General features: G+C 40.8%; 1 protein-coding gene across 3 annotated transcripts in view; it reads left to right on the top strand.

Moving 5' to 3' along the window:
• FILIP1L (filamin A interacting protein 1 like) overlaps window positions 1-15,809 on the top strand; it is a 243,585-nt gene that overhangs the window by 108,256 nt on the left and 119,520 nt on the right. For all 3 annotated transcript variants that reach the window (XM_064143194.1, XM_064143197.1, XM_064143195.1), the window contains exon 3: window positions 8,045-8,134. The gene's annotated coding sequence lies outside the window, so the exon portion shown is untranslated. The remainder of the gene's footprint in view (window positions 1-8,044; window positions 8,135-15,809) is intronic.

Genomic DNA, 15,809 nt, shown 5'->3' with positions numbered 1-15,809 from the left:
AAGTCAAAAAAGAAGAAAACTAACCTAAAACTCATTTTAGATCAAACCACACCCTAGAAGAAGAAGAAAACTAAGAAAAAGCAAAAGCAAAAAAAGTTATCTTCCCACCATGAGACTGCATATGTGGTTAAAGGTTCCTGATGAACCAGTTACTGAGTACAAACACAAAGGATGTGCAAGAGCCCAGAGGTGAAGAACTAGCCCAAACCTGTACCTAAACAAAGCAAAGAGGAAAAAAACCCCAACCTTTCTTTTGAAGTTTTCATCACAGTTATGTAATTTTGACATAAGTCTAGATGTTTTTAAACAACTTTTATAGCATACAGTTGTGAATCAACTGTACAGTGAGTACAGAGTGTACTCTTAAGAAAGATTCACGTCCCAGCCAGGTGTCTTGGGTACTTCACTAAGTTAAAAAGGACCTGGGGAAATACATGAGAAAAAAAGGTAAAAATTCAGATTTTTTTTTAAAAAACATTATTACTCTGTACTGATTAACAGTCACTTTAGTAACTGTGGTAAGCAGCCTTCTTCAGCCTGGAGAATACAGTGCACCAGGGATACCCTACAGCAGCTTTCCAGTGCCTGAAGGAGGCTGCAAGAAAGCTGGGGAGGGACTTTACACCAAGGCTCACAGTAATAGGACAAAGGGAAAATGACTTTAAGCTGGAAGAGGGTAGGTTTAGACTCGATATTAGGAAGAAAATCTTTACTATGAGCATGGTGAGATACTGGAACAGGTTACCCAGGAAGGCTGTGGATGTCCTTTCTCCCAGGAGGTGTTTAAAACCAGGTTTGACAGGGCCCTGAGCAACCTAGCCTAGTGGAAAGTGTCCCTGCCTATGGTCCCTTCCAACACAAATGATTCTATTGCTATTTCCCCTTAAATATCTCAAAAAAGTAGTGGTCACGTGAAGGAAGGGCAGGAAACTTCCAATCATTCTGAAGCAAATAAACCTCTTTGTAGATTACTTTAAAAGCATAATGAAATTATCCTTACATTTCTTGACATAAAGAAATTTATGACCCAAAACATGCAAGACATGTGGGTTCCAGCAGCTGCATTACAAAAAGTCCAGAGGAGCCACTTCCCAGGAGCAATTCTCAGACAGGCATCCACAGCAATCTTGTGCTGAAGTCTCCCCAAGTGTATGGAAACCCCAATGCTTGTGGGGTTTTGTTCAGGTTCTCATTACTTCATCTGCTTCTAAGTCTTCCTAAATAGGCTTGCCTATTTTCTTAATGTTTCCTTCCCATAGAACACACCCTTTTCCCTCACTTTCATTTTATCTTAGCCTTAATCCTGTGAACGGCTAACCTGATTTCTTAGCTTCATGACATCAAACAACAAGATTGTAGGTCTATTTTCCATCATAAAGCAAAGCTCTAGAAAAGTCTGAAAAGTCAGAAAAATCCATGTTATCTCCCCCTTTTTTCCTTCCTTTTTGGCCCACAGAAATTGCTGCACATGAGCTACTGGTACCTAAATGTGTCACCTCTGTTAAAACCAGCTTATTGCTTTGTTCTTACTGGTTATTCATGGCATCCCTTTCTCAGTACTAGAAGTAACATATGAAAAACTACCAATTTAATAGCTAAAATGTGAAGGCAATACATCAAAATACTAGTGGAATGCAGAATAACAAAAAACCCCCGCATCTTTCTGACACTAATTTGGAAATCTCTGTTGTGCCATGACAGTAGGTCTAAATTTCTCATTAAAACTTTAATCAAGTTGTTTTGAAGTTTAGAGCTGTAAAACCTAAATGTGTATGGCCCTTTCCTGACTTCTTGCTTTAAAACCAGCATCGACTTGAGAGGAACAGAACACTGTTGTATCATAGTATAGTATCATAGTATCATCAGGGTTGGAAGAGACCTCACAGATCATCGAGTCCAACCCTTTACCACAGAGCTCAAGGCTAGACCGTGGCACCAAGTGCCACGTCCAACCTTGCCTTGAACAGCCCCAGGGACGGCGACTCCACCACCTCCCTGGGCAGCCCATTCCAGTGTCCAATGACTCTCTCAGTGAAGAACTTTCTCCTCACCTCAAGCCTAAATCTCCCCTGGCGCAGCCTGAGGCTGTGTCCTCTTGTTCTGGCGCTGGCCACCTGAGAGAAGAGAGCAACCTCCTCCTGGCCACAACCACCCCTCAGGTAGTTGTAGACAGCAATAAGGTCACTCCTGAGCCTCCTCTTCTCCAGGCTAACCAATCCCAGCTCCCTCAGCCTCTCCTCATAGGGCTGTGCTCAAGGCCTCTCACCAGCCTCGTCGCCCTTCTCTGGACACGCTCAAGCATCTCAATGTCCCTTTTAAACTGGGGAGCCCAGAACTGAACACAATACTCAAGGTGTGGTCTAACCAGTGCAGAGTACAGGGGCAGAATGACCTCCCTGCTCCTGCTGACCACACCATTCCTGATAGTTGTTCAACATCACATGCCAAAACCCACCTGTAATCCCAAGTTAAATAGGCAGTAATCTGCCTTACAACTATTCCCTCTCTCATCAGTTTCTTAAAGGTTACCTAAAGACTATGTGAGAAACAGTGAAAAACTTCTCAGAAGAGTCCTCATGTTTGCCAGAAAATGGTAGGTTGCTATGAGTGTTCTGTTTGTGCTTCATTCAGCAAACATGTTAAAGACAGTTTCACAACTGTGATTTATTTTGGGAGGAGCAAGGATGTCTGGCTTGTTCTTTTTTAATTTAGGACCTTCTGAAACAGATACAAAGACAAAAGATTTAGCGACACAATGCCAACAGCTTAATGTATATTCTGTAGTGTATATGAGCACCCTGGGGAAAATCTGCACTTCAACAAACTACAGATTCCATCTTCCTCTGCCCTGAGGAGCACAAAACAGCTTCATGCTTTATACCCAATGGTAGTTTTCAGAACACATTTCAGAGAGGTCTAGGGAATATTCCTCTTACCACTTTGCATCCAAAGCTTTCTCCTGGGAAAAAAAAAAAGGCCATCTCCCCAGATGAATACTTCAAGGGTATTTTCCAAATAAAATAAATAAATAAATACATAAATAAGTAAAACCCAACAAATAAATAAAAACAGCTGAAGTTTGCAATACAAAGTACACCTAAGAATTTTAAACTGACTTTGGTGCCTTCTGAAAAAGCCATCAGACTGTTCAAAAATACTCACCACACTCAGTAGAAAGCCACAGCTCTCCAAAACTCTTTCAAATATATACTGAATCTGTCCCATGAGAATTTGAGTGCCTCTATATGCACACAAAAGGGCGCAAACAGCTTTCCACAGTCTGGAATAGCACACATCTAACCCTTAGAGACCTTTCCCTATTCCTTGCTCTGTGGCACTACTTTCTTCCATGTTCACACCTTAAAAGGATCTCAAAAATTTACTCAGAACTTGAAAGCACCAAGCACGTGCACTTTATCAGCAGAGGCTGTAGAAAGGCAAGGAGGAGTAACATCCAAAACCCACTTACACTGTACACCTCCTGTAATGAGTGCTCCTGGGATGCAAACAAGCAACACAAACACCCCACCCCCTCTCTCCCCCCCCCAGGAAGATGCACTTTGACAAGGGAGTATGCAGCAAAGCCTGCATGGCTGCCACATGCACCATGCAAATGCACAGGGTTTTCTGTGGTGGGAACTAAATTTGGTATCTTTGGCCAACTTAAAAATCTACCACTAGTGAGGAAAAGCAAAAACAAAGAAACAAAACAGACAATGGCTAGAGGCCCCAGAGGAATGTAACAACTACAACAAAAGGCAATAGCAGCAGTGTGACAAGGGTTTATTAAAAGTAAATTGAAATTACTCAGCCACAGAATCAAATCCCAGCAGGACTGCCTTAAATCTCCTTCAGAGATAGCAAGCCTTGGTGCAGTTTGGATCCAGATTCTCCTGGAACCATCTGAAAGAAGGCTTTATCTACTCTTTCACCTCTGGATCAGAAGGGCATTCTGCCAAAGCAGGGCAGCATTGTTATCCCCCTTTAAGCAGAGCAGAAACAGGCTCAGAAGCACCAAGCTGCACCCTCTTTATGTAGGCAGAGTAGAAACAACACCTACTGAACTGTCACTGGTACAAAGCAAATGGCTTTTTAAAAGTGATTGTAAAAGTATGGTAAGAAAATGCTGGTCAACAGAAGCTCATACAGATACGACAAAAAGAGCACATGAACAGACTAAATGTGAAGAGAGGTGGCAACACTGGAGTGACTTAGGTATTTTACCTCAGTCATTCAAGGAAGGCATAACTAACCATCTTAATTACAGCCTTGCTCCTTGAAAATGCTACTTACCTTTGCCATTACTAGGAATCAGGACTTTCATACGCTATATACACTTCAATGTTTCACCTCATTTATTGAACACATATATAGATGCCATTCCAACTACACCTGAGACAGTAGTGTGCTCTGATTTTGAGTACTTCTACGTTCGCATGCACAAAACTGAAAACTTGAACCCACTCTTGCCCAGCCTTCTCTCAATTACCTCCTTTCAACAGCTTCGTAACACAAAGGTTAAACCACATATTTACATGGGGCTTATTTAAAAAGTCAAATGGACAAAATAATCAATTAAGAAGTCCTTCTCCTTTCACTAAAAAATCCACAGATTTTCAAATACCTTTCTGAGCAGTAAGACAGTGTCAAAACAGCTCCACTGAGAAAGACCTTGGAATTCTAGCAGCCAGTAAGTTACCCACAGGGCAGCAATGTGCTCTTGTTGCCAAGAGAGCCAATGGTATGCCAGGGTGCATCAAGAAAAGTGTGTCCAGCAGGTCTAGGGAGGTTCTCCTCCTCTATTCTGCCTTAGTGAGAACACACCTGGAATACTGTATTCAGTTTTGGAGTCCCCACTTCAAGGGAGACAGGATGTGCTGCATAAAATCCAATGAAGAACTACACGGATGACTGTGGGATTTGAACACCTCTCCTACAAAGACTGAGAGAACTAGGGCAGTTTAGTCTTGAGAAGTGAAGCTGAGAGGGGATCTTATCTACATCTATAAATATCTGAGGAGTGGGTGTCAGGATGAAGGTGCCAGTCTCTTTTCACTGATGCTCAATAACAGGACAAGTAACAAATGGTATAGTCTGGAACACAGGAATTTCCACATCAACATGAGAAGAAACTTATTTTACTGTGAAGGTGCTGGAGCACTGGAACAGGCTGATCAGAGAGACTGTAGAATCTTCTTCTCTATAGACCTTCAAAACCCATCTGGATGCATTCCTGTGTGGCCTGCCCTAGGTGATCCTGCTTTAGCAGAGAGGTTGGACTAGATGATCTATAGAAGTCCCCTTCAAGCCCTATCATTCTATGACTTTATGATTCTGTGATTCTTTGGTGTTCCACATGCATCACAAAACAGCCTTTGAAGCAGACAGTCACAAGAGTTAGGCTTTGGTTTCTTTTGGATTACTAAGTCAAGCACCAAATTCTTGTATATATTTGATAAGGAGATAAATGCCTGCAAGAATGCTTCAGCTGGATACCTAACAATGAAGGAGAAGGTCCAGATACAGTGAGATCAAAAAGGGACAGTCGCAGACCTGGCAGGAATTATGAACTGAACAAAAAATAAACCCACCATATTTTGGACAGGGTGAGACATTGAACAGACTTCTCTACAGTTGCCAGGAAAGTAAGAGAAAGCCAAAAAATTAAACTTGCTGCAAGCTATTACTCAGAGTGACTTAAAACAGTAAAGAGCTATTTAGTTCTTAAATAAAATACTATGACAATGTGTCAAGAAGCATTACATTATCTTACTATGAGTTAAGTACTCGTGAAAGCTATTGAAAAAGTTTCCTTTCTCTCTGCTTGAAGAGTGGAATTTTAGCATGAAATCCCTGAGATCATGAAATCATTGCCTTGGGGATCTGGCATATCGAACGAGTCACTGGTCTTAACAAGTGCACTATCTATAGAATCATACAATAGCTTTGGTTGAAAAAGATCTCTAAGATCATCAAGCCCAGCTGTCTTAATACCCTCTGCTCTAAGTGAAGACAGAAAAGGATTGACCATAATTGTGCTATACTGAAAGACACCAAAAGGTCCCTTCTTTGAAGCATAAGCACAGGATATCCTCACACACATCTTGTTACTCATCAAAACTAACTCAGTATACTTTGAAGAAATGCAACCAGATAAAATTAAGTGATTTAACTTCACTGTTACAAGAAAACAAGTTCATGAAATGTTTTACCATAAATCACCTGAAAAAGTCAATGACAAAGATAGACAGACAGACAGGTTTGCAACTTTTCCTGTACCTTACACAGCTACATGATTTTGTAAGGTGCATATATATATATATATAGCACTTCAAAGCAACTTTCCTAAAACAGTAAAATTGTTTTCAATTAACAATTGGGAAAATTGGATTCTGTTTTTATCTCTCTTCTCAAAAGATTAGCCTTTTTTTGACTTCAGAACAAATTCCTTGTTTCACCATCAAAAATTAAGAGCTTAAATTAGAAAGCCACTACCGATCAAAAATCTAGCACTTGTACTGTTAAAAAGCAAAAATACAGAAGATCTAAGGCTATGTGTAGCCTTAACAATTCCACAACATTCCTTTTGTTAAGTCATTATGGTATTTGTTATCTTATTATAATAGTTAATAGAAAAGTGATCAGTTATTACACCATATGGAAAAGTATGATGAACACTATCATGAGAGCACTTGAGATTACCTGACACTGACAAGGAAGGGGAGACAATTCATCACATCCAAAAAGCAGTGGAAAACCAAGATAGTCTAGTACAAGTTCAGAAATCTAAGAGTTCAAGAAAGAGTTATCCAGAACACATGAGCTAACCCAGACTAACTGGTGCCTTCTCCCTTTACTCTGTCATTTTCCATCAGTAATAGATGGTTTAATACTAGAAATATATCATGTGGTTTTCACTTTTGGCAATAGCTTCCAGAAACAGCAGGCAAATATAAAATATAATTCAGTTTGAAACAACTATGTGTGTATAGTAAATGAGTTGCTACCACCAAATAACAAAAAATGTCTCCCTGTGCCCAAATAATCTCGTTTCCCTTCCCTTTCTCTTCTCTTACATCCTTGGATCACCTTCTAAAACCACAGATCATACTCCTTTCACTCCTCAGTATGTGGCAGCACTGAGTTCAGTTTCAATCAGCCCTTTCTCTTAGTAGCTTGCCTTCACCTCTTCTTGCACCTCACCTGAATTGTTTAGTCACATCTCCACATTAACACCAAGCCATTCCTAGTAAGCCATTGAATATTGATACCGTGAGCACGCTTTTCCCTCCCATAGCTGCCTGACTATGGACTACACTTTCCAAAGGGTCCTTTGAGACTGGAGACCTAACTTCACAAAAAAAAAGTGAATTCACAAAGATAAAATTCTCTATGTAAGTTCTAGCAGGTAGAATTTGTTCCTTCCCTACCAGTGCAAACGAGTATTTTCAAAACTAGCAGAATATGGGGGGAAAAGTAAAACAGAAACATGTCTTCAAATGAAAAAAAATAAATTGGAGATTAAATAGCAGTGCTTTATTTTAATATTCTTACAGGCATCTGCTAGACTTGATAACAGTTAATCAGCAGAGCATATCACTTATACTCAACATTTTGAATAGTAGAATCTTTACTAGAGATCTAGTTTGTTAATCCTTAACAAATTGTTATTATTAGAAAGAAATTCTTGACAGTGAGGATGGTGAGACACTGGAGCAGGTTACTCAGGGAAGTCGTGGATGCCCCCTCCCTGGAGGTGTTGAAGTCTAGGTTAAATGGGGCCTTGAGCAACCTGGTCTAGTGAAGGGTGTCCCTGCCAACAGCAAGAGACTGGAAGTAGATGATCTTTAAAGTCTTTCCAACCAAACCACTCTATGAATCTATAAAATTTATTTTATAGACATTTATCAAGTTAATGCTGCAATAAGGACTTCTTAACTCAAAAGAAATCATTTTAGGCCAGAAAAAAACAAGATCATCGAGTCCAACCTTCAATTACTTATGCTTGTTAAAAATAATAATCGAGTTTTGAATTTTATTGCAGATTTATACTACAAGAGAGACAATTCTGGACACAACTAAGAGGAAATTTAGGGAAAATATCCCTAACTACCAGCAGAAGAGCTCTGAACTGGTAAGAATTCTTTTTATTTGCATGTTTTTAAATCAATATTATTGAAAACCATAAATTAAATACAGTCTTTTCTCAGAGATTAATTTTTCAATCAGATGAAAATAATAGGAGCCTGTATATCTAGTACACTGATAAACTTGGTTGGCTGACAACTGAAAGATGTTAAATCTCTTACAAAACAAGTAATTCCTACTTTCTTGGCAATATTTACAAGACTTTCTCACACTTTCTACACAGAGTGGGCACTGCTCCATTTATCCAATTCTTTTAAATTCTAAGCCACATAATGCAGTGGAGAGAAAAAGAGATTTTGTTCTGTTTGCTAAAGAATTCTCTCGGATTGTTAAATTGATTAAAAGCCTGATAGATTTTAAATCAGTCTTTGGTGGATGTGGTCGAGGGTCCACCCTCAGAGACATTCAAGATTAGACTTGATGTGACCCTGAGCAGCCTGATCTAGTTGGAGGCATCTCTGCTCACAGTAGGGAACTTGGACAGGATGACCTAGGAGGGTCTCTTCCAACCTGATTCAATCTGTGAATCTATGATAAGTAGATTGGTATTTCTCCTGTATCACTTTTTTCAAGTCAAAGCCTCCCCTCAAAAAGACTAAAAAAAGTGATAAAAATAAACATGTGAATTCTCCAGAAGTTAAAAAAGTACGTCCCTGTAGCCAGCAATCTCCTTATATCAAACATGCACAGTGGATTACTTCACTGCTTTTGCCATTTGCACACTAGAATAACAAGCAATGAGGGTTTTTTTGGACTAAAATAACATTTCTGTAAACACATTCTGCAATTTTGCTGTTCCTTTTAAATTAGTATGGATCTTACGGTAAGTGGCCCTGGGAAAGAGTGTTCCTGATGTCTTTGCATGAAACACATACTTTCCTTTGCATGAAACACTTCCTGTCTTGCACCCGTTTTTGGATATTATCACATTTGTCTGACAAGCATGAGGTCAGTTAGGGTAGCAGGGAGACTTTACAGCAGCTGTCCTGCATTTCTTTGAAACTCCACAAGCCTTTAACTCATTAAATGCCTCATAATTTTAGTCTTGCAGGAACACTGGAAAACTAATGACTTTTCAGAGTGCACATGAGGTAAATAGAAGCTGTAGTTGAGGGGGGGAAAAAAGACAGAAGTGAGCAAAAATGAGAATGACCACAAATTTCACATAATGTGAAACTGAGAAGTGTTACCACCTTTGCAGCAGGCAGGCCCAAAGAGAGCTGTGGAGGCAAGACAATATCATTTACACAGATAAGAAATAGACTCTATGCTTGAAAAACAGCAGAGATGCACAGCCAAGTTTAAAATTCTAAGAGTTATCAGCATTCTCCTACAGAGACATTTGGGTGACTCTCAGCAAATAGAACTGTCCATATGCTTAGTAGAATCAATAAAGCTGAAAAAGTAGGAAGCAGTACTCTGAATTTGCACAGAGATTAGTTACAATGTGACACTACAAGGTTCCATTCCAAACTGGAACGGGCTGCCTGGGGAGGTGGTGGAGTCGCCGTCCCTGGAGCTGTTCAAGGCAGGATTGGATGTGGCACTGGGTGCCATGGTCTAGCCTTGAGCTCTGTGGTAAAGGGTTGGACTTGATGATCTGTGAGGTCTCTTCCAACCCTGATGATACTGTGATACTGTGAAACGTTCTCTCCTACCCCAGTGAATTCTGCATTCCGTTTTGGGGTTTTGCACAAGCATGCACTTCTCTTTTTTTAAAGGTTATATGCTCATGTTAACAACAGATCTTCAAAAATTATACATTTTGACATTGGTCAGACTATCCCTGAAGGAAAATGCCTGGACTCAGAATTATACTTAGCAACGAGACTTGCAAAACACAGTCCCCAACCCTGTAAACCCATCTTACAGAAGAAGCCTCACAGGCTTCAATGGGCATGAGGAAAGCTTGCAGAATCCCTTGACATGCACTCAGATCATAGAATCATAGAATCAACCAGGTTGGAAGAGACTTCCAAGATCACCCAGTCCAACCTATCACCCAGCCCTAGCCAGTCAACTAGACCATGGCACTAAGTGCTTCATCCAGTCTTCTCTTGAACACCTCCAGGGATGGTGCCTCCACCACCTCCCCGGGCAGCCCATTCCAATGGGAATACTTACTGAGTATTTGGTATTAAATGGTAAAGGACAGACTCTCTAGCCTTTCATTTAAAACTAGCTGTCTCGGGTCAGTCAACTGTCATTAACCTTTTTTTAGTTCATTTATGCAGCTGTATTCATGCAATCACTGGCTCTGAATTTGAACACACATACACAAGCTCTGTTTATGAATGAATCTTTCATTAGCAAAAATTTGATCTGTATCAATCACCCATATTTCCATTTGATGAGCCAAAATTTGCACCCATGTTACACTGTCTGTGGGAGGACAGACAGCTATAATCATGCAGACTGATGATATCTGGCATGCAACTTGATTTATATGAAAGTGTATGCCTTTTTTTTTTTTTCAACAGAGTAGAAAACTCCACTCATGATTTAAGTTTACTCCTGATCATTTCACTGAACTGCACGAATACCATTTCCACTTGAGAAGCTTTAAGATGGTGCAGAATTACCAGATCACCAAAACAAAGTCTCTTTACTGTTTTCCAACACACACTCTCTACGCACTGTTGGGTGAAGAAGAGCTCTGCGCTACACCACAATGTTTGCAACTCAGGCACCAGAGAGAGCAGTGGTTGGGAGTGCAGAGTATGTTTTTAAAAGGCTCAGTGTGTCTCAAAAGGCTCTCATCTCAGACTGATGAGAGACAGAGAAACTGACATGCTGCACAAATGTCCTGAAAAGACATGATTTCCACAACTTCTTACTCTCCTTTTTCACTCCATGTCCAGAGGTGCTGAGCACATCCTCCCCTTTTTGTACAGTGAACCCAGTTTACATGTTGTTTCAAAGATACTGTGATGATTTTGTGATTTAAACCATGACTTAGTTACAATATTAAGGTTGGCAAAGTTGTAAAAGACTAATGCTCCTCCTTAGGCTGCATGCTGGTTACACTTAGCAGGGTTTTGGCAGTAAGCAACTTAGCTCATCTGTTATCATACTCATACGTTTCAGAGCACATACCAGATCTAAGAAAGCATTTACAAACTCAACCTGAGAAAAAGAACAGAAAAGAAAGAAACAAAACCATTTCACAAAACGGATTCTGTCTTGCAGAAAATCTCTGTATGCCTTCGGCTGCTCCTGTCCCCACCTGGGGTAGGGTGTAACCACATATAATATATTATACATGTGTGTGCAGGTCTGCAGGGTAGCCCTCTGTGCTTCCTTCCAAATGGCAACTTTTCAAACAGCAGTTGCCACTTTGTGCCTTGCTGTGTACAATAATACAAGCTGAAGGCTAAGAAGCGAGTCAACATACAAGAAATTAGCTCACTTTTGCCTACAGTAAAAACCAAGCAAAGCACAAACAATTTCCAACCACTTCACTTGGCTCAAGAATTGTAGCCTCGTAACACTTTAACCAAGGTGTGTTGCAATAAATATTACGCTGCTCTAAACTAGAGAAATTGTTAATGCCAACTTGGCATCACAGAAACACAGAACTGTTGAAGTTGGAAGAGACCTTGGAGAATATCAAGTCCAACCACTTACCGAGAGCTTGCAATTCCACCACTACTGCTAAGTCACTACCACTAAACCATGTCCCTCAGCACCACATCCAAACATCTTTTAGATCCCTCCAGGGATGGTGACTTCACCACCTTCCTGGGCAGTCTGTTCCAATGCTTGATAAGCCTTTCTGGGAAGGGATTTTTCCTAATATCCAACTTGAACTTTCCCTGACACAACTTCATGATGTTTTCTCTTGTCCTGTCACTTGTTGCATGCGAGAAGAGATGAACCTCCTTTCAGGGAGTTCTAAAGGGCAACGAGGTCTGCTCTCCACCTCCATTTCTCCAGACTAAAGAACCCCAGTTCTCTCAGCCATACCTCATGCGACTTGTGTTCAAAGCCCTTCACTGCCTTGATTGCTCTTCACTGGACACGTCAGCACCTCCATGTGCTTTGTGTAGCGAAGGGCCCAAAATCATCATTGTCAGGAAAAAAATCTCTTCCTGTCCTCTCTTTTTGTAATCTAGCCAAGTGAAACAAAGTTGCCTCCAAGCTCTGTTTGTACCTCGCAAAGGTCTATCTGGCTTTTGGAGGAGTTAAAAAGCCTGATAACCAGCAAGACTGAAACAAGTAGCTCCTTTGATTCTGTAGTTATGAACAATTAATGGAAAAGCCACGAGAGATGAACTGAAGTGAGATGAAATGAGTTGTGGGGGTTTCTTGCCCCAAGCCATAGACCAAACCATGAGATGAATGCAGCATGTTAGGATACTAGATTTATAAACCTAAAGGGCCACAGATACTTAGCAAGACAGCTAGAGCATGCTTCCTTTAAGTTGATACCATTCTCTAGCATCATGCTAACAGGACTGGGTTTTTATTTTAGTTTTGGCAAGATTTTAAAATATGTTATTTAGTGCAGGTAAGACGCAGATGGAGTTGAGTAAGGAAAAACTATTGCTCCCAACAAGTAATTTTTAAATTAATATAGAGCATCACAGAATGCCAGGTTGGAAGTGACCTCAAAGATCATCAAGTTTTCTAGGTAATGTTAAAGTTTAAATAAGATGGCCTAGCATCCACTGGATCACAGGATGTCAGGGATTGGAAGGGAACCAAAGAGATCATCAAGTCCAATCCCCCTGCCATGGCAGGACCACACAATCTAGCTCAGGTCACAGAAGAGTGCAGCCAGATGGGCTTTGAAAGTCTCCAGAGAAGGAGACTCTACAGCCTCTCTGGGGACCCTGTTCCTGTGCTCTGTGACCCTTACAGTAAAGAAGTTCCCCCTTGTGTTGAGGTGGAACTTTTTGTGCTACAGCTTACATCCATTGCTCCCCTATTACGGGGAGCAAATGAGAAGAGCCTGTCTCCTCCCCCCCCTGATACCCAGCCCTCAGATATTTATAGACATTTATTAAATCCCCTCTCAGTCTTCTCCAAGCTAAAAAGTCCCAGGTCCCTCAGCCTCTCCTCATAAGGCAGTATTCCAGTCCTCTAATCATCCTTGTAGCTCTCTGCTGGACCCTTTCTAGCAGATCCCTGTCCTTCTTAAACTCAGGAGCCCAAAACTGAATGCACTACTCAAGATGGGGTCTCACCAGGGCAGAGTAGAGGGGGAGGAGAATCTCCCTTGATCTGCTGGACACACCTCCTAATACATCCCAGGATCTCATTTGCCTTCTTGGCCATAAGGGCACATTGCTGTCCCGTGGATAACTTGTTATCTACCAGATAACAGGTAGGGAGACTCTCAGGTCCCTCTTCACAGGGCTGCTTTCCAGTAGATCACCTCCCAGCCTGTACTACTGGTGCAGTTTATTATTCCTCCCAAGCTGCAGGATTCTGCACTTGTCCTTGTTGAACCTCATTTGATTCCTCTGTGGCCAGCTCTCCAATCTGTCCAGGTCTTGCTGGATGGCCACACAGCCTTCAGCTGTATCAGCCAAGCCTCCCAGTTTGGTGTCATCAGCAAATCTGCTGAGCAGACTCTGTCCTCTCATCAATATAATTGTTGAAGATGCTGAACAACATTGGACCCAGTACTGATCCCTGGGGAACTACACCAGTTGCAGCTCTCCAGCTGGAACTGGCACCATTGATCACTGCTCTTTGAGCTCTGTCTTGTAACTGGTTCCTAATCCACCTCATTCTGTAACTCCATCCTGCACTTCCTGAGCTTGCTCACTAGGATGTCATGGGAGAGGGTGTCAAAGGCCTTGCTGAGTCAATTGATTGTTATGTTCATTTTATATAAATATTTTAATGGACAGATTGTAAAAAATGTGGTAAGTTTTGTGGAAAGCAAAGGAGAGAGTAAGGAGGAACACTGTATTCAGCTATTTCTGGCACCTAACCACAATCAATACCTCTGCTACAAGAAAGTATGAGCTGACAAAATTCAGCTAAGAACTAGGCAAAAATATTATCTCTAGCTAAAGAGGCAAAATTGACCATCTTCCTAGGCTTTTCCCTTCCCTTCTGTTCTAAGCTGAAGACACTACATATTTTTGTAACTGAGATGTTGAAAGAGCACGATCTATAGGCAAGCTGGCAAAGTACACAGGTGACAGAGAATGTAAAGCCTAAGACTTCCAGAGCTTCTACCCAGTGTTTTTAAGCCACTGGATGCCTTTTTCTAGCACAAACCTCTTCAGAATGAAATTGTTTCAGAAACACTGTGCAACAGTCAAAATCTTCTGCCTTTCTAGCTCCATAAACCTAACCCCCCACCCCAACTTCTGAGAATTATTCATTCCTCGGTAATTCTATCTTTGTTGTTTTAACATGAGAGTGCATCCACAAAATCAATGCCTTGCAGTTTCTATTAACTTACATCCCCCTCTTTAGAGGGCAGACTTACTAAATCTTAGGAATCGTGGAAATATTTTCCAATGCCAAAAATTAAAACACATATATTATTGTTTACATTTGGGTTTCAGTTGACCTCAAGTTCTTTTTCCAGGGCTATAATGATTACAGAAAATGCATATGTATTGGTTTATACAGTAACATTATTAAAAAAAACCCAGGTTTAAAATACAGGGAAGAAATTAAATTATAACAGACCAGTAACATTCTGGGCTTTTAGATAATTGCAAAAGCTACCATACTCCTGCAGGCTCAAAAACCAACTTAAATTAGTTTAGCACCTAACAGTTGAGATACAAGCATCACATTCTTTAAGGACAAATTATCTTTGATGAAGTGAGGAAAAATTGTCCAATTTTACAAGCAGCTTAAGTGATTAATTTTAATTTATACTTACTAATGAATCATTAACTTAATCTTTCTTTAAGTGCCTGTAATAGTCCTTTCCATGAGCCTATTGTAATGCTTGTGCTCAAGTAATTTAGTCAGGGGAGAAGAGTCACAGAAAGGACAAGGAAAACTGTTTAGGACACCAAACTTTGTGCAAAAAATCCAGGCTGAGAGAAACACAAGAGAAAAAAAAGGGCAAACAATCACCTATCAGCTCCAGCTCTTTCAGCTCTTTCACTTGTGGTAAATGTAGGTTGATTTAAATGTTCATGTAGGTTCACCGAAAATGTCCACGGCACCCTTCAGCAGAGTGCATCACAATACCTACCCTAAAACACTTGTAGTCTGAGACACACAACTGTTGGCTGTTTCACTCAGTTGAACGAAAGCAGACAGCAGCAAGAAGGAAGCCTGGCCTGCTTTGCCAAAGCTAACAGGAAGGCAGCCCCTGACAGTTCGGGTGCAGGTTCTGCTCTGGAAATTTAAGGACCAGGAAATCTAAATGAGGGAAGAGCTTCACAAAGTCTTATGAGAAGTGCAAAATAATTTCCAAAGGAATGCAGAGGAAGTCTCACGGCTTGTGTGCCTAAAACTAGTGGAACAAAACAGTGGCAAGTAATCAAAGGAAAAAACTAGTCCTGGCAAGTTAACAGGCTGTATGGAACACACTTTTTTCTCTTGCATCTCTGACTTCTATTAACATTTTTGCGGCTCTTGAGGCAGCAAGGTAAGAGCTTTGGTTTATATTCCATCAACACAAGCCAAAAGCCTCCCACGGTTCCATTTGGTAATGTCAGCCCAACATGCTGAAA

The sequence above is a fragment of the Pogoniulus pusillus genome, chromosome 5 (assembly GCF_015220805.1).
Source record: "Pogoniulus pusillus isolate bPogPus1 chromosome 5, bPogPus1.pri, whole genome shotgun sequence".
In the NCBI taxonomy this organism is placed as follows: Eukaryota; Metazoa; Chordata; class Aves; order Piciformes; family Lybiidae; genus Pogoniulus; species Pogoniulus pusillus.
This window is presented reverse-complemented; position numbering and strand designations above follow the sequence as displayed.